Source organism: Polistes dominula, unplaced genomic scaffold, assembly GCF_049000335.1.
Source record: "Polistes dominula isolate Pdom_NZ unplaced genomic scaffold, Pdom_raw_medaka contig_49, whole genome shotgun sequence".
NCBI classification, from domain to species: domain Eukaryota; kingdom Metazoa; phylum Arthropoda; class Insecta; order Hymenoptera; family Vespidae; genus Polistes; species Polistes dominula.
In genome coordinates, this window is record NW_028300914.1 from 5168054 (window position 1) to 5189195 (window position 21142).

At 27.2% G+C, this 21142-nt stretch overlaps 1 protein-coding gene across 2 annotated transcripts in view; it reads left to right on the top strand.

Moving 5' to 3' along the window:
- Pde9 (phosphodiesterase 9) overlaps positions 1 to 21142 on the top strand; it is a 98249-nt gene that overhangs the window by 31008 nt on the left and 46099 nt on the right. For both annotated transcript variants that reach the window (XM_089169878.1, XM_089169879.1), the window contains exon 2: positions 1691 to 1926. The gene's annotated coding sequence lies outside the window, so the exon portion shown is untranslated. The remainder of the gene's footprint in view (positions 1 to 1690; positions 1927 to 21142) is intronic.

Below are 21142 nucleotides of genomic sequence, written 5' to 3' on the forward strand. Positions count from 1 at the left end.
TTTTCTTTCATTTTCTCAACCCTTCCATGAAACCCTCCAACCCTCAGCTTTCAATCCTATACTGACTAACCTCAAACGTGAAGGTAGTTCGAAAAGAAAGACTGAACCTTTTTTCGTTTAAAGGAAAAAAAGAGAAAAAAAATGGGATCGATACTGAAAGCTTTCTCAGCATTTCTATTCTGTCACCTTTATTTTTAAATCTAAGGAGTAACAAGTAGTGAAATTCAATGTTAAAATTAACCATCATTCGATATTAGTCCAGACGAGAAAGACGTAAAGAAAAAAGTAATAAAGGAAAAAAACAAGAAAAAATTAAAAACGAAAAAACTTCTTTTTTGATCTTTAAAAGAAATTACCTTATTTTTTATGGTACGGATGAGAGAGAAAAGGGGAGAGGAAAATGAAGAAAAAAAGAAACGCGAAACCTTTGAAGAATTTTTCTCGACGAACGGAATTAAAGTTTTATTTCTTTTCTCTCTCTTTCGTTCTTTGTTTTTTATTTCTTTTTTTTTTATCGCAAAGTTGTCGATTTTATATGTAAGTATAGAATGATTATGCTAAAAGACGTTAAGAAAATCGATGTTCCTTCGTCGACTTGGCACGTTTCCCATTTTACGCAGTTGAGTAAAGTAAAAGTATAAGAAAAAGAGAGAGAGAAAGGAAAAGAGAGGGAAAAAGAGGAAGAAGAAGTGCCCGAGGTTGAAGTGGGGGTTGGGATGAGGGTGGGAGTGGGTGGTGTAGGTTGAAGCGGAAGCGAATACGGAGATGGGAAAGAAGGAAGCTGAAGATTCCGCACTGGGTGGTCTTTAATTGACTCGTTCGATCCTCACCGATCTCTAAAAACGAACGTGAAAGTGTAGTATTGCATCCTGAAATTCTTGTCAATTTTTTTTCCTTTTGTGAATCCCTATTACGTTTACTTTTTTAAATTATTCTTGTTTTTCTCCCTTTCTTATTTTTTTCGAATCCTCCATGTATCCTCCAATTTACTAATAATAATTTGATTTGTTTCTTTTATTTCTTTTTATTCATTTATTTACATCCTTTGAATCGTAATACAATTGTTTATTGAGTTGTCAAATATTTTTTCATCACATTTTTTGAAATTCGTTATTAGCATCCCCTTCCCAATCCCCCCAACCGTCGACGTTGATTATTCGATGCTCCAATTTCTAATCAAATTTTTTTTCTTTTCTTTTTGCTTCTAATTCAAAATATTCTTCGAAATGTTTGTTAAATAAGCTGTTTTTTTTTTTTTTTTTTTTTTTTAATTAATACTTGAAGAAACTCCGCAATCATTATTCTCTGATGCAATTGAAAACTCGAAATATGTTTAAAAAAATGAAAAAAAAACTATTCTTTGATTCTTTTCTTTCGTATTCTAGCAATTATTTCATTTATAATTATCTATAATATTAAATTTTTAATTGTTATGTGTGTTATCATAAATTAAAAATATTAGATCACGTTTTACGATAAAATGAACGAATTTTCTAACGCTTGGTCACATGATAACGTTTTTTTATCTTGTGTTTTTTTTTTATTTTTTTAAATGGAAAAAATAAGTTGTTTCTATACAAGTTTCAAGTTACTATTGAATTTCGTAGAATAGTAAACACAATGTCGAAGACGTTGAAGTACGTTTTAATCTAATCTAATCGTGACGTTGTTTCTATTTTGTTCTTGATAGGGAAACTATTGAGGAGGAGCAATGGCCTTGGAATCATCAAAGTGCAACAACGTTCGATGTTACTTTGGCTGACTGATTTATTCTATCATCTACATTTCGAGTATATCCAAGTTTTTCCGAAGAGATTTTTTTCTTCCTGTATATTTACAAAATTCAAGTATATTCCTATTTGCAAGAACGTGACGGAAAGAGTCTTTTCCTATTTCTTTAAACATCACCGGCAGTCGGGATAAGAGGTAAGAAATGTTTTTGTCGAATTATTTTCTTACTCGAAAGGTAAAAATCGTACCTAGAAAAAATCTCTAAATTATCTTTAGAAAAAAAGAAAAGAAAGAAAAAAACATTATCGTGTTTGTGAAATATTTTCTTTAAATTATTTGCGCATTATTAAAACGCGTTTAGATTCGCATCCAAGAAAATGAGTTTCTGTGTATAATAAAATCTCAAATTACTTTAAATACTTTGTAAATCTTCGAACGAGAATTTTTATTCGATTCTAACTGATTTTTTTTCTTCTTCTTTTTCTGTTTATCAATCAATTTGATTTATCTCAATTTCTATTGAACGTAAATAAGTTGCTTCCTTTTTACGCAAACTATTATAGCAAAAGATGATTATTTATTGTTCAAAAATATCTAGTTCAATAATAAACGAGCACACCTACTCGAAGTATAAAAGTGCATAAACAAGATTGTCCCGAAATTAATCGATCAATCTATGTGAACATATTCTAACGAACGGAAATAAGACAAAAATTATATTTGAAATTAAATAAATAAGCATTTATTAGAAATTTATAATCAAATGATAATAATATTGAAATACGAAACAGTAGATTTAATGGATCAATGAACAAATCACTGAGCAATCCAATTTAAACATTACACAGAAATACATGTCGAAAATTACATTATTCTGTTGAATTTGAATTATTGTGGATCCATGCATGATTGTTGTTATGAGAATTGCATATTAATTTTTTCATCCTGTATTTTTGTAAAAATTGCATCCTTTGTTTATAATATTAAAAAATATATTTTTATGATTTAAAATAAATTGCTAGTCATTTGAGGTTTGATAAAATAATATTTTTACGTTATTCTAGAAGATAAAATGATCTTACTTGGTACCTCTATTTATTCAGTAAAATAAGAGTATTAAGATTAAAAGGAAAAGTAGGATAGAAAAGAAAATTGAAAGATACACAAAGAGTGCATATGTGTGTCTCTGTGTGTGTGCATGCGTTTGAGTATGTAGTAAAGAGCAAGGAAAAAAATGAGAAAAAACAAGAAAGAAAAAAACAAATACTGAAGAAACGCGTATAAATCTAACAGAAAAGGTGGACGTAGTCCATTACAGGGGGGAAAAAAGAACACCATAGGATAAACGGAAAATCCGGAAGTTTCTAGGAGATAAGACAAAAGCTCTTGAGCAATTGGAAATCTGAAAAAGAAAAAGGAAATAAAAAAAAAAAAAGAACTCGAATAAATTGCTTTCCACGAGTGGTGATAATATTATCGCATTGTGGGTCATTGAAAAATATTGAAAGTTATAAAATATTTTTAAGTTTGTCAAAAAGGAATGTTCAATTAGAAGATTAATTGGATTAAATTTATCGATTTTTTAAATTAAAAATTAGCATATTTGCAAAATATGAAATATTTTAAATAATAAATTTACCAACATTCCATGTATTTCATAATTGATCAAAGGATCGGTAATAAAAATGATATTTCTTTAAAATTATTTGCAAAGAATTATCCAATAATTTTATATTAATTTGAATAATGTGAAATCGAGTCTATAGCCGTATTAAATAAAATTGACAGTAATGAGAAAGTTGACCAGCAAACGATAAACCTGGATTGTAGCTTCGATCCTTGTCAGCATTTCCACTCCTACATTAATATAAATAAATTACTATAAAAAAGAAAATAGTAATAAAAAATTGTTAGAATTTCAATTACAAATGAGATAAAGTAATGATTAACATTATATATATGATATAAATAAAAATTAACCAAACTATAAAAATTAATATTAAAAAAAAGAAAACATACAAAATACAATCGAATATTAAAGTAAAATAAAAATAAGAATCGTATATTTGACAAATCGTAGAAATACTATAATATATTAGAAGTTAACAAAAAATCTCGAATGATATAAATAAAAAGAATGAAAGATTAAATCGAGCGTAGTTTGGTTTGATTGGTCGTAGTTGTGGGGTTGGGGGGAGGGGGATTGAGAGCTTTGAGGAACGTAGAAAACGTTAATACAAAGCAAGATAGATTGGTACAAGGATTAAGACGAACGGTGGGCAATAGTTGTCAACATCGAAAATAACGAAGGGTCAGATAAGAAAGTCAACGGAACAAACGCGTGGTTAACGTTGTTCGAGGATAGGGTGGGGTGGGTATTAGGGTGAAAGAGTTGGAGGAGAAGATGGTCAAGGGATTAGATTGGACTGGGGTTCACGAAGTATATGACCTAAACCCTGAAAGGCTAAAACCTTCACCTTGCCTTATTTGACTCGTAGAGTACAAGAAGACAAGTAAAGTTGAACATGTGAATGAATCACTCTAAGCTCTTATTTCTTCCACGAGGAGAAATAAGATCTTTGTATAACGTTGATATTTACTAGAACAATTCGAACACTTCCAGGATATTCATAAGGTTTATTAGACTAAATAAAATTATACTAAAGTGTTTAACATAAATTATATTATTATAAATAATTATGATATTAAATATATCATCAAATTGATTTCTTTAGTTTTTCTTTGTAAATAAATCTAGTATCTGATATTAAAATTAATCAAGTGTTGAATAAAAAGAAATGGAAGATTTTATATTTTTAATAATAATCTTTAAATATTCTTCGTTTTCTGTCTGCCGATATTAGTAAGGAAATGTTATTCTTTTTTATTATTCATATATAAAAGACTTGTTGAGTATTAAGGTGAAAGACAAGTTGAGCCCTTTCTTTAACATTTTTCACCTACAGTTCTGCACATATATATAATATTAACAATTGTTTTTCTTCAGCTTTACTATATTTTATCATTCTTCACGCAAACTGCCCTTTTTTATTAAAATATGCTAAAATCTTCTTTTGAGAATCCATGGAATAATGAAACGTAGAATTCGCTAGTACGATGCTTTGGCTTAGAATAGATGCATTCGATCCGATTCGATTCGATAATGCATTCCGTTCGTATTACTTCCGAACGCGAGAAATCATTATTATTTTGATTCTTCTCTCGCGAAAAAGTTCGAGAAAAAATGTCTATTTTTTTATTTTTATTCAATTTCACGAAAATGAATTTTTGGATAGAGAAAATTTTCTTTTTAAGGTATGGTAAGGAAGTATTGAATTTAAATTTCTATATAAAAAATAAAAATACTAATAGTTACGAGATTTATTGATCAAACAGTAGGGAAAATATTCCACAAGTGGAATAAATAAAAAAAATGATATTTGAATTTTGATTACAAACGCTTTTGTAATAAACTTAAAACCAACAGAAATTGAAATAGCAGAACAACAGGTATTTAACAGCAGATTTAACGGATCAATGAACATAGGTCACTGAATAAACACATCTAAATTTTGTTGAAATTTATGTTATTGCGTACTCATGTGTGATTATTATGAAAATCGAATATATTTCGTCTTGTAAACGTTGTATCGTTTGTTCAGAATATCATCGATAAGAACAAATTGTCTATTTTTAAACTGCACTCGTATATCAATTAAAAAATTCAACTCATTTTCAGTAATCTATTGGAAATAATTCTTGTACAATTGTGTTATGATAAGTAAATTTTTTATCAGTTTTTGCAATGTTGTCTAAATGGTGTTTAGTGATTTTTATAATTAAAACGAATCAATTTTCATATTTTTGAAAAAAATATTGTCAAATCAGTTTAAGATTCATTCTGAACGTTCACGTTATCTCAGGGCTGTACGAACATCATGTTATTCACTTCTTGATCGAAATAAACTCAAATTGTATTTGAGTTTATTTTATGTATGTGTGAAATAGGTACTGATACTGTTCTTCTAGATAAGAAGATGTTACTTATTTCAATTTCATTTGTTTATGGCATTGAAATAAAATATCTATCTAACCGAATATTTAAGATATTTTAAACGAGAAATAATAATATTTCTTTCGTATTATAATTTCAGATCATTTGAATTACAAAATAGGTTAGTACTTAAAATACTGTTCGTCCTACATTCGATACGATTAAGTTGAAGCTATAATATGTAACATTCGTTTAATTCACGAATAGAAAATTATATTGACAATTTTTTTTTGCACATTTTTTTCTCCTATCTCGAATACGATTGAAATTTATGATGTAAAAAGATCGTTAATAAATTTTTACATGGAATGAATTTTTTCGCTATACGATGTGAATTACGATGAAATCAATTTCTTTTTTCTAGAATATTTAAACATTTTCTGCAATAAAATCATTTTAAATATAAATTTACCCTCATTTAAAATGAAAGCTTGAAATGAAAAAAGAATTAAAAAGAAATATAATATTTTTCACTTTTACAACTGAAGGATTCATTTATGATCGTATTAGTTGAGAATCCCGTGTATACAAAAGCTTCATACTCGTCGAGTTAATGGCGTTAAACATTCGTCAAGGCGAATACATTCGAAACTGCACTTGAATACGTCTGTGCCAATGAGTTGTGTATACTATGATAGTAAACAAGTTAGTAATTAAGATAATCTACGAGTTAATATCTCGGACCAATTCTACGCCTTGTTTATTCAAATAATAAATAATTAATGATATTAAAAATGATTAATAAACGCCACCATTTAATTCTATATTATTTCATTATATAAACAAAATATTATATATATGTATAATATATTTATATTTATATTAATATTAATTATAATACTTATATTAATATTATTTATATTGTATTAATTTAAAATTAATATTTTTTATATTATTTATAATATAATATTTATAATAATATAAATATAAATATAATAAAATATATAATATTATAAAATAAAATAACTTTGAAATAGAATTATTTGCAACAAACTACGAAATAACATGGAAATGTGTATTTATATAAAAGAAATTCCAAGTGAAAATTATTGAAATAAGACGGACGAAGGATACGAATGAAGATAAAATTCGCACGCGACCAATTAAAGTTTCTCTTTTATATTTATTATATTATACATATACGTCCCCCGTTGGCGCCACTGCTCGTACATATCCGATAGTATACACATATACGAAAGAATGAATGCAAAAGAAAAAGAAAAAAAGAGAGAGAGAATAAACACGAATGCAAAGGTATGCATTTTAACTTACATTTAATGCATATGTGTATAACGCGTCGTATATACCTAACTTGTATATAAATCGTATATAAATCGATTCGTTATGTGGGCATCAGAGTATCGATTATTATCTTGCGCTTATGTCTATTTATAGTAACGGGCCGGCTCGTTCCTCTTTGTTGGCGCCACGTTCCCCGACTGGATGCACGGCGTAAACTATACGCCTCTCATTTCACACATACATACATACACACATATATAACATACATATATATAATATATTATATGTAATATAATATATATATATACATATATACATGTACGATAAAGCTTCGTTTATGCACTTTATGTATATACATGTGTATTTATATGTGCATTTATGCGTATACACTTAAACACATATATATGTACATATATACATATATACATATACATATAGGTATAGGTATAGGTATTCAGTTTATTGGGTGCCATCGGCTTAACGTGTACATAAACTTCTATGTATATATATATATATATATATATATATATATATATATATATATATATATATATATATATGTATATGTTTATGTATATGTACATATATGTATATTCATCTATACATAAATATAATATACGTATCTATCTATCTATCCATCCTTACAGAAACACGGCAGCAAACAAGGAAGTATCGTCGAGATATAGAACCAAATATGGTTGCTTGGATATTTTCTTCTTCTTCTTATTTTTTTGTTTAAACCATCCATATTTTCCTTTAGATAATATATTTTTCGTCTATGCTTATATTTAATTGAATTTTTTTTTTAAACTTTAGATTTAAATGGTTCACTAATTCAAACAAAATTGATTGTAAACTTGTAATTTATAACATGGGAAATAAACATATGTGTACTGATTTAAATCAGTATTGTGGGAAATTAACAAATGTCTTCGTTAAATTTTGTATCGTATATAATTCGCGTATTAAAACGAATTGTATTTGTATCGATTTTGGAATACATTAAGAATATTAAAAAAAAAGAACGTTTCATCAAAATAATAACGTTCTTATAATTCTTCGTAAATAATCGTGTAATTGCAGAGTATTGATGACGATGATTTGACTTGACTACTAATAGACCAATCACCTTTTAAAGTGTCTCAATAAAACGAAGCCGTACCTCCTTAATATTCCGATTTGCAGTCGTACAAGGGAACCCGACGCTGAAGCGTTGCACTCGATAGAATATTGAACAAAGTGTGTCTCTACTGCTACTGTCTGCGTGCAGCTTATCGATGCCGTTTAAACTTTCCCTTCCTTTTTCTTTCTCCGACACAAAATTTTATAACGTTTTTAACGTTAACTCGATTATAAAAATATTTATTTATTTTCGATAATATATTCTAATTCATATCAGTAATATGAATATTTATTTATATTTGATAATATATTATAATTCATATCATAAATGTCAAACAATTTGCACGAATACGTAGAAACAAATTTAATTAGAAAAAATTTCCGAAGATTATGCTAATAAATTAGAAATAAAATTATATTTATTATTTATTAATATTTATGTAAATTTGATATTATCTTTTAATCTATACCTGTTATATGAATATTAATTTCAATTTGATAATATATCTTCTAAGTATCCATACCATAGATATCAAACAATTTACACGATTACGTAGAAACATAAATTTAATTTGAAAAAATTTCAAAAGACTATGTGCTAATAAATTAGAAATAAAATTATATTTATTATTTATTATAAATAATATTAAACAAAATTTATTCCTGAATGAATTAAAGATAATTACAAATATCTTTGATTTATTTTTTTCATTAATTTAATTAATTTTGCAATCTTCCATCATGTACTTTATGGTACATGAATGTGTACGTTACGAGGTAAATAAAATTGAAGCATATTATTAATGAATAGTTTCAGCGTGAGGATGAGGCCACATAAAAGCCGATGGATAGATTGACGAAATTTCAATACCGAGATACATGATCGGATGTGTCGAATGTAGAAACTCGCATACACACTTTCTCTTTAATGTTTAATGTATCGTTTTCTGATGATTGCTAAACATTCCATTAATTATAAATTTTCAAATGGACGAAAATCCAAGTTGCATGTTATAGACCATGCCATCGAAGAGAATCTTCCACTTATTTTCAGGTCTTTAATACAAGGTTAATCTAACTTTGTGACATAAATCAATATCGAATGGGTATACGTGGTTGGGGTTAGTTGCGTGAAACAACACCGTTCATTTATGCGATGATATTTGTGGCAGGGTCACGTGCGTCGATGAAAACAAACTAGAAAAACTTAGTTTACTTTTCATTAGACAATTCGAGATAATATTAATTTGAACATAATTTATTAAATAATCTGGACAAAATTTGTTAACGTAAATTTGAAATGTTAATTAATTACTTTTATTATGGTATTAGACAAAGTCTATCGAATTTCGTTTGCAAGTATTTTCTGAGAGGAAAGTTTATTTGGACGAGAATAATTATAATTGAATAAATAATATTATAATTATTATATTCTATTTATTATATCGTAATAAATAGAATTTGTAGGAATTCTCTGTTGTGAAGGTTATTAATAAACCCTAAATTAAGTAGCCATTCGCTGAATATTACTTGAAATGGAATGTGCATCATGCAAAACATGATATATATAACACGTAGAATGTAATATTAATTTTCCAGGTCTCACTATTTTGATGTTGTCGCTTCTAGAAACTCACATAGCAGAAATCATTTCATTTTACTAATTAATTATTCAAATATTACACGCGTATAAACACCATAATAAATATACCAACATATATTTGAAATTATAACTACAATTTAAAAATAAAGAATAGCAAAATTTAATTTTACAATTTATTTTATGATACCAATCATTAGTATTATAAAATAAATTATAAACTACACTTATATGTATATAAATATATATATGCGTTTAAATATTAAGAAAATGAAATTAAATACAAGAGAAAAATACAAATTTGTATTTACAAGCACTTATGTAAAATTCTCAGATGTTTTCTATTTCATGTCTAAAGATAAACTGATTTATTATTAACTAATGAATCCCTTAAAATAATTCAAACTCTTTCTACAATCGATAACCAGTATCTTTAATTTCAAAATTAGCAAATAATCTAATACTTTTTATAATAAAGTCTAATATTTAGACAAACGAACGATGGTTTAATTATCGTTCAGTTATAAATTATATTATATTATTCTACCTTTACATACATACATATATACATTATTAAATTATTAAAGATGTAACTGCATATAGAAAAATGTAAAATATTTAGAAATATAAAATCGTGAACGAGAAATCGAATGTTGTTTATTAGTTGAAGTTAAATATAAGAATGATTATAAAAAATAGTCGCAATAAAAATGAATTTTTATGAACGCACAAATACATGCACACATATCAAAGAAAAATAATATTTACATGAATTTACATAATATGTAAAAGTTAATATAGGGCGTTTTAAATTAATGCAGAATTTGTAGTGATGTCAAAGAAAAATGACATCGATCAGATGTATGTGATTTTAACGCTATGAAATAAAATATTGGTTAGCATTTGATGGAAAATGGATACGGATTTTCGATTAACGAAGAACTGGAGAACGATGAGTTTCCGAGAGAGGATTATCGATAATCCATATGTTTAATATATATATATTATATATCACATATGTATAAGCATATGTACATGTGTTTATACATGTACCCTCTGTTGCATCATCTCATCGTATACGTCATCGGGGATGTTACTAGAAAATTGAGTAGATTTTCTTATGCTCGTACTGCATTTGAATAATTTATTTATCAAAATTTATGACACAACTTGGAGCATCATTGGCATTTTTTACAAGAAACATGGAAAAAATATATTCAATTAATAATGGACAATTTTTACAAACGTACTGATTTATAAAGAAAATAATATTAAATGCGAATTTAATACTACTCGTTAGATTTTTCTTTTTTTTTTCGTACAAATAAATTTACGTCAGTCACTTCACAAAGGCATTTATTTTCTCTCATAAATATCCTATTTGTCTGAATTTCCATTCCTATTTGAAATTTTTGGCTTACAAACAAAATATTAGTGCAGAAATATTTTACATGTGCATTAATACGTGATTGTTTAATTATTTCAATATTCATATATGTGAAATAAATTGATTTGCTTATTTACGAAAAATTAATTACGTGTGCGTTTTAATGAAATTAAATGTGTTCAGTGTAGGAAATATCAATTAATATTTCGTTTATGGTGATAAGTATTATATATTGTTCTTATATATTTCATGAATATTATATATAATATATCTATATATATTCATATATATGGTTAAAAATATAGTAAACAGAAACTTCGAACAAGCACGAGTTCCGCTTAATGGAAAGCTGTTAATAAAAACTTGTTACAATAGAAGACCGTTTCGAAAAAGAATTACCGATGAAAAAGGGTCAATGCAAAGGTAGAAGCATTCACATGAACACAAAGAGAAAATCGAGATTGCATTCGGTCTATTGATTGTGAAAATAACCTTTTTTTTCTGTTTTGTCTCTTATTTTTTTTCCCGGCTAACACAATCATCGTTTATTATACATTCTCGTTTTAAAATAATAAATTCAACGAGTAACAAATATTAATTGCAATTTAAACGCTCATACAAAGCCCTTTTGCAAATATCAAAGAACACTCGGAATGACTGATTGAAACAATAAAAAAGAAAGTAATTATTTTAATTATTAATTGTACGTTCTCAAATATTTTCTATCATTTTTATACTAGTATTAAAATAATTAATTTAATTTTCTTTTTTTTTTTTTGAATTATCTAAATCTACGATTACGTATCTTCGAAATTTTTTATTCTTTTTAATTCTTTACATAAAAAATTAAATTTATTAATGTTATATAGAATTCATTTTTGGATGTATCAACTGCAAACATTTATTTTGATCAGATATTTAATTGTTAGTATTTTAAATATTAATTTAATAATTATTAAACATTTTTTTTCCTTTCAAAATAGAAAATAGGATACCATAAAAAAATTACTATCCATGTATTCTACTTATCCAGAAGTATACACCTTGATCCGATTTCAAGCTACTTGTATAGAACACAGATGAAAAGAAAAATGGAGTTCCATAAACGTGGAAGATACAAAGAATTTATCGATTTTAGTATCTTGGTATCTCTCTTGTTAAAGAGAGAGAAAGAGACAAAAAACAGAGAGAGAGAGAAAATTCCTTTTCTCCTTTCCTTTCTTTCCCCCTAGCAGGATCGTTTTATTCCACGTTAGAGAGAGGAGAGAAAAACGCGTTCATTATGCTCGTCGTTATTTCTGAAAACGGGTCTTTAACGGGCCTTTTATACCAGACTTAAATGTAACGGGTGATACATTTAAAAACAGGCTACTTGAATAACTCATTTGCTATTGGTGATAGCAAAAGAAACGTGTCAAATTGGATCTAAGTATTTAATTTCCAGATTGACATAATTCCCCGTTTTAATTTTTTTTTTTTTTTTTTTTTTTTTTTTATGAAAAGACACAGAAGTTAAATACAATTTTTTAAATAATACATTTTTCTGTATACAATCCAATAGATGGAGTGAACTATTTTCAAGTTTTTATTATTAATCTTTTTTTTTTACATCAGAATAGCATAAAATTTGCATGGATAGGGGAACAGACAAAGTAAGGATTGGTAAAGTTAAGAGAGGTCAGATAACATTGTAAATATGTTATACGTACGTAACACGGAAAAATTATATTAACCTCTATATCAAGTAACTTTCGTACGAAACATATTTTTTTTCTATCATCAATAACAATTAACTAGTTATTTGTGGATGATTTTTTTGAAATTATACACCCGTTATATATTAATAATAAGTAAATAATACCTGTATATGTATTTATATATACGAAGTGTAGAATAAGAAGTATGAAAAATAGACACCAACGGTGCCTGTCCTACCGGATACGTAATTACTCACGATATCAAAACCTTATTTCTATTCATATGGGAATTAAACGACACGACAATCTTCTATCATAGCATTATATACCTGTTATAAGGTACAAAAAAAAGGATTACTTTATGAGAGATCATTCAAACTCACCTTACTTATATAATAATCATTTTACCCTTTCATCTATTTTATATACTCGTAAACATACATTTGATATTAAAAGTTTAATGTTTTTACATTTTAAGATATTTCAATTTTAATTGAAATGGTTTCAGGGTATCGGATATTCGCTTACTATTAAATCTAATGGTTTTTATATATTAGTGATTGATATTTAATGATAGAAAGATCACAATGATGACGATGATTGGATACTTAATCGATTCGAATGTCACTCTTTAACGTCAGATACGTCAGACACATTGGCGAATGAGTTTGCTTGGTTTACTCGTGTTAGTAGATATCAAGTATTACATATACTAACTTAATAGTACACCTATGTCAAAGATTAAAGCTGTTACTGTTTGAAGTTGACCGCATCGTTTACGCATAATGAAATTCCTATGAATCTAACTGAGAATTCTGTTAAGCCGTTTAAATTCTATACAAGGTATCATCTAATTTTACAATTTCAAAAGTTTACCGTTTTAAGATATACACTTTGAATCAATCAAAAGATTTTACAAATTTATAAATTCTTCCAATTTTTTATTATATTTCACTTTCACGAGTAATTTAGCCGAGTTATAGTCTAACGATTACGTTTATTTTATTTCTTTTTTTTTATCGCGTTCGATTCAAAATGTTGATTTTTTTCTTTTTTTTTTTTTTTTGCAGAGGATGAAAAATACAAGCGTGATATTTGATGATATTATTTTCGTTTGTTGGATAGTAGTTTTTTCATTAAAAAAAAAAAAAAAAGAAAAATTCGATCTTTTGTTTACATTAAAGGTTTGGAATTATTCATAAGGGAATAGCAAATTTTTCTGTTTCACGAATGAGGGTGGTGGCATCTACTTTATCAAGGCCGACCAAGAACGGGTCCATTATTATCGTTTAATCGAACAACGCACACGTCTATCGATCAATGTCTTACATCTAGCAGCTATTGTAACGGTTTTCAAGATGAATATTTTCTATGCCACTCTACTCTTCTTCTTATTTTTCTTCTTCTTCATTTTCTTTAGTCAAGCTATTGTTATTTTGCTAAAGTTACACGATACACATTGTTTAAATTTATTTCTATTAAAAGTCCAATCAATTTTCCTGTATCCTATTTCAAGGAACTACGCAAGAGATAATTTACGACATTGTATATTAATCTAATTAATTATTAATTACGTATTGCCATTTAAATTATTTTTATGTGTATGCAATAATTACGAAATTTTAATTCAGGATTTTTCAAGTTTTTTTTTTCTTTTTGTCAAAACATTCAAATATATTTTGATTTGAAAAAAATAATTCATATAGTTAATTTTATTATTTAAATATTTTAAATTATGATGTAATGGGGACAAGTTGACGTCAATATTTTTTATGCGAACAATCTTAAATCTTGAAATATTAAAATTTTAATATTAAAATATTAAATTTTAAATAACGACTATACAAATATTCAAACCTTAGGGATCCCAAACCCGAATCCGTAAACGATCCCCGATCTCTGAATTCGTAATTTCAGAATTCATGCAACCCTATATAAATTTCACGCGAGTGAAACATGTGTTAGGTATTTTTTTTTTTTTAAGATATTTTTTGACTTTTGTTAACGACCGTATGAGTTGCACGATCGACGAGGATAAACTTGTTCATTCATAAAAGTTGTCATGGTTGACCTCGTGAATGTAACGCGTTTATCAGCCGTAATCTTCTACTGCATTCGCTCATCGAGTGAAACGATTACGTAAGCGATTTACGACATGTAAGCTCAATGGATGTTTAAAGAGTTTCGAAGAAAAAAAAAAGAAATAAACATATTCTTACAATTGGTTATCTTCGTTTTTTATTTTTGTTTATATATAATATTCCTTTGCTTTTTTTTTATTTGATTCTAAAGAAAGGAAAGGTGAAATATTTCAATTTTAATGAACTCCTTTCCTTTAACCTGAAAAATTTATATTTGGGATTAGAGGAACGTTAATATTTATGAGTTTGTGAGTTGTGTTTTATATTTGGATTCACAAGTTTAGGGTTCTAAAAGTTTTGCGAATGTATAACAATATGTTTAACGCATAGCCCTATTATAATTTATTTGGTAAATTAAATTTCATCATATGAAAGTAGTTTTAACGTGTGAACAATTAACGTTTTATTCTAGAAATCACGAGAAGATGTAAAATTGATTGAGACAAATGTTATAATCTTTTGTTTGAGATAACATGTATGACAACACGTACACTCGATAGGGAGTCAGTCGTATGATAAGGAAGTCACAAATTGTCTAGCTAGACGAGCACTTCTCGATCGTCGTTCAAACTGTACAATGTCCTCGACATTAATTTGAATAAATGATCAAAATTCAACTTAAACAAATCAACACGTTGACATACAACGTATTACGTTTTCCAATTGTTATTTGTTAATTCTCATCTGTTCTTTTTTTATTTTTATTTTTTATTACTAAAAATCGTTAGTTTATATTTTAAAAAATCGAGTTAAATTTTGAGAAAATGCTTGTCAATAAAATATATTTATTTCACAATTTATAAGACCAGATAATATGTGAATTTAATGAAACAAAATGAAAGTGGTAAGCTTAAGTGAAATAAACAACCTCATACACATAATATTCATATGTTTATATACTTAAATACATGAGCAAATAATAATGTAAGTAAATGATAGCGTGAAAGTGTAGACACCTTAAGTATATTATGTATAACATTAATAACCCCCCCCCTCCCTGAGCAAAGTATTATACTGAATAGAGAGAAAGAGAGAAAGAGAGGGAAAGATAAAACAGACCGTATGACACGCAATCACTTAAAAAGTTTTGAAAAGACTAGAAAATTCGTTGATTGAATTTGAAAATTATCACTGCTCTCTAACGTTATGCGATATTTCACGCGACTAATGAAATACGGTAAAGAGTAAATGTATACATATTCACGTACAAATATATACATATATACGTACACGTACATATTTGTACACTTTCCTACCTTCGTGCTAATTGTGAATTAGAGATTTTATCAATTGATAAAAAATACTTTTTTTTTTTTAAATAATTGCACATGCACACACACACACACACACACACACACACACACACACACACACACACACACACACACACACACACACACACACACACACACACACACATGTATACACACATACAACATTGTATAATATATAAACGTCGGATTATTTAATAAATTGATATTAAGTATATTAGGAACGAACGAATGAACGAACTAATGGATGAATGAATGAATAAATGAACGAATAATGATACTGTGCAATGAACTCGATTCAACTTTTTCGTTATATTTTATATCGAGAACTAGATACGTTTACTTTAGAGTTTAAAGGTAGATTTACTATCCAAGAAAGTACAAAATTCTTTTTCTTAGGTAAGAGATAAAAGCGTTAGGAAAAAGGATATCGCCTAGAATATAATGCGTTTCTAACATATCCTATTTCTCTTTCTTTCTTCCTTTGTCTTTTTCTCTATTTCTTTCTGTCATTTTCATTCTCGTTTCTTGAGATGTTACATTACTCGCTAAAAGTTTCGAATTAGTTGTCAATATTCGTAAAAAGTCGAGTACACCAATAAATATAGAAAGGTATTTTTATTTTTTATATCAAATATTAAACAAATGGAACGATGTTTTAGAAGATTCGACCCTTTTTCTATATGTTCGTAATAATACATTTCCATAATTTATGGACTCAATTTATGACAACTTTTCTATTGGGACCATTTTTTGGCAATTTCAACGAGAAACATGGACAAAATATTCATCATTAAATTAAAATTAGAAGAAAAATACTCTTTGGTTAACACTAGATATACCAGACCAGTCATTTTGGTGACCAAAATTTTTACTTCAGGTAATATTTGGTTTCTATAAATAATTAAGCGTTTTGTTATTTAAAAATGTCTATAAATCCATTTATCTATTAAAATTATTATTGTTAAACATTTTTTGTTATTTTAAGTATTTAAGTAATTAAGGCTTGGAACCCTCAAAAAGCATTTTTTTTATACACCAGTCATTTTGACTAGTGTGGTAGAAATAGGTACACTGAAAATGGTAGTATATCTAGTGTTAATAAAGAAATAATACAAAAAGTAAGGCGTACTATCAAAATAAGATTTATTTGATAAATCAATCACTTATTGCATGGATATTTTTCTAAACAAATATCCCATTTGTTTAGATTTCTGTTATTATTGAAAACTTTTGTTCGTATGTAGAAAATTTCTTCCTGCATAGGCATAAGAAAATATCTTTTTTTTTCTTTTATTTTTGGTATCCCTTTTCCTCGACAAAATCGTTTTCACTGTTAGCGTAAAACCCGATGTATATAGGCGTGCTATCACGAACGTAATAATAGTGCATACTTTACGATTGTGTGTGCATAGTATCGCTTGCAGTAAGGCCTAAGTGTGCGTGTACAGATGTTAGAATAGTATTGAGGATGAAAATGAGAAGGAAGGTGTAGGAGGTGTAGGGAAAAGGAGGATAAAGAAGAAATAGAAAAAGAAAAAAGAAAAGAAAAAAAAAGGAGGAACAGACCCTGAGACAGGATAGCATTTAAGTGTTCTGTAAATACTCTTACCACGATCGAAGGAACAATCCGCCTTGAAGTTACTCTCTCCGTTCGATAATGCATTTTGTCGGTAAAGGGTACGAGCCCAACGATGGCATCGTTTTCTATCGGTTTTATGTCCGATCTAATAGCCTTCGATGAAGAAGAAAAAGTAACAAGATATAGAAAAAAAATTGAGAGATAGAAAGAAAGAAGGAAAGAGTTTATTTATTTATATATTCGAATTCTATTTCACTTACAAATTCTTTACTTTTAATTTAACCTAAACGTTTTTCTCTTACAATCTTTTTAATGAATTTGAACGTTTTATCTGTGATATATTTTTGTTACCGTGAAAGATCGAAATTTGATAATATCAGGATTCACATTATAAAAATATAAAAACAAATCTTTTGCACGAGATTGAAATTAATGAAATATATTTAAATTAAATTAAATTATTAGTTAAAATTATTTTTATCATGTAAAAATAATTCCTAAATGAAAAATTCAAACACAAGTTTGAACAATTTTTCAGAAATTAAATTATGTAACAGGATCATATGATATACGAAGAAGTGGCACGCAAAATCGTGCTACCTCCTGATATATCATATTTTCCTGTTATAAATTTTTATTTCTAGGAAAAGTTAAAAAAAAATTTCGAAACAATTCTAAAATTTCTCGATAATTAAATTATGTAACAAGATCGTATGATATACGAAGAGGTGGCACGATTTTGTTTTTTAATTTTATTTTTCTAAAAAAAAAAAACATTTTTAACATGAGCATAACATATTTTTTTTTCAAGACGACTCTACCATTGAGCTCGAAAGTCCTCCTTCAACTTCCTCACAAATATTATACACAAATACATATATAAAAATCGGTAACAGTGTAATATAACTTACCTGAAGGTTGAACGATTCTTTTTTTTTTTTAGTTCACGTGTTTAGATTTTTCTAAACATGTGATAGAAATAATTTTAACTAATAATTTGATTTAATTTAAGTATATTTTATTAATTTTAATCTCGTATAGAAAGTTTGTTTTTATATTTCTTTAAGGTGGATCTGATTTTTAAGATATATAAGATTCAATTTATAAAACATAAATTAAAAAACGTAGTATATATATATATATATACATTGTTTTAAATCTGCTATTATATGTTGATAATCCATTTGTCTTATGATTATTCTCCTTGTGTCAAGAAACTTTTGAAAATACTGACAATGAGATATGATGGGAACTGGATATTTTTCCAACCTATTTCAATAATATGAGGTGTAACTTTAACAACAATATACAATATCCATGGAATACTAAAAAGTATTTTATATATATGTTATCGTAAAAGATCGAAATGGGAGAATGTCAATTGAAAAAGATTCACATGGTCACTTGCCGACACATATCAAATAAGTCAATGAAAGACCGAATATTTGAGAGTTTATTCTTATACATTAATATTTTGGATATACATCAAGTCACCATATGAACCTTGACATTCTGCAATTTCAGTCTTTCACTGTAACATGTATGTATAATTGATATAATGTTAGGAAGAACTTATGTAATTTAATATTAATAATTATTGTTAGTGAATTAGAGTGAATGTATTAAAAATTTGAAAAGATTTTTTTAAATATCGGTCTATTGGCAATGTTTTGGCTATTTATTGAATACGGGTAAGTTATGTGGTAAAAAAGCTTATTAAAGATTTAAGTATTAATCAAAAGGCTGATAATTATTTTGAAGAAATTTATAAACGTTTTGAGAGAGAGATATTGTTTTCGTTTTACTTCTAAATAAGAACACAAGAATAATTATTCGAAAATATCTGACATCTTTTAAATTTTATAACAATGTTCGGTTATTGAAAAACTTGACTGTAATCCAACATATTGAAGAATTTAATTAAACGGATCAAAATATTAAATGCAATATTTTCCCGAGCTTCCAACAATATTTCTATAATATTTCTTTTGCGTAAGTTATATCCGATTTTTTTTTGTTCTTTTCTTCGTGAGATCCCTTTTTTAAAATAAAGTTAATTAACGAAGAAGAAAAATAAAAGAAAACAGAATATTTAATCCGCGTTTAGTTAAAACGCGTATAATACTTTCACGTATTTTACGCCACGTGGAATAATTGGCATGTCAAGGTGCAAAATTATACGTTTAAAGATCATCTTAATGTCACTTAGTTAGTACGAAATAGTTCTATTAATAATATAAAGATGATAGCTATATAGTACAAGCCAAGACACGAGAGGATCTTGACACCGTTTAGTTATTTCGATCTTTAGCTAAGCAAACACACACCGGTAGCAAATTAGTCAAGCCGTTGAACAATAGTTTAGCTTACGCTAATTAAACATGATGTCCATGTCTTCCATTAATTTCTTTCAACGCCTCACTCGAATTAATTTATAGAATATATCATTTTCTTAACGAGATATCACAGAACAATTTTTTTTTTTTAAACAAACTTGTTCAATTACTCAAGTCGAGATATTCGTTTGAACAATTTTACGATCAACGAAAAAATATTAACGAGAGTTCATTCATACTCAAATTGGAGATATTTTATTAATAAATAATCGTTACTTTTTCTGATTAAAATAAAAAATTGTGATATCTTAATAAAAAATAACATTTATGAGGAAATTTATCAGAGTATTTGGATTGTTCAACATTTAGACTAGTCCTATAGAGAACAGTACCAACGTTAGAGTCCTGATATTTCACTTATGTTAGAAGAACGATGCAAATTTTGTTCATGGATACAAAATAATTTAAAGAATCTAAACAACTATTTTAGAAACTATTTAATTCAATGTTAAATTGACTATTATCATTATTAAACAAAAAATTACAATTTGATTAAAAATACTTTTAGCATTGATTCAAGCTACAAATATACAAAGTATATAAATAATTTTTCTTTACAATCATGGTTATTTCTCCTATAATAAAAAATTCGAAATGAATCAATAATCTGTTAGAAAATGGTTAAAATTTAATTAAGAAATCCTTGAAATTAGCGACCCCCATCCTACTTTCTTTATAATCTTCAACGAATACCCATCAGAACAGAATACAAAGCGAGAAAGAAGAGACTGATCAACGTTCCGACATAGACTTACACAAACCCCTTTCCAACACAATGACGACGTGGATGCCATAGAGGATCCACGACACTCACCAAAAGTCCCTACGACTTTGACTTGTAACGCAATTGTACGACGTTTAATTCGATAAATTAACCTCTGCTTTGGCTTGTCGTCGTCGTCGTTTTCTTCTTCGTTTC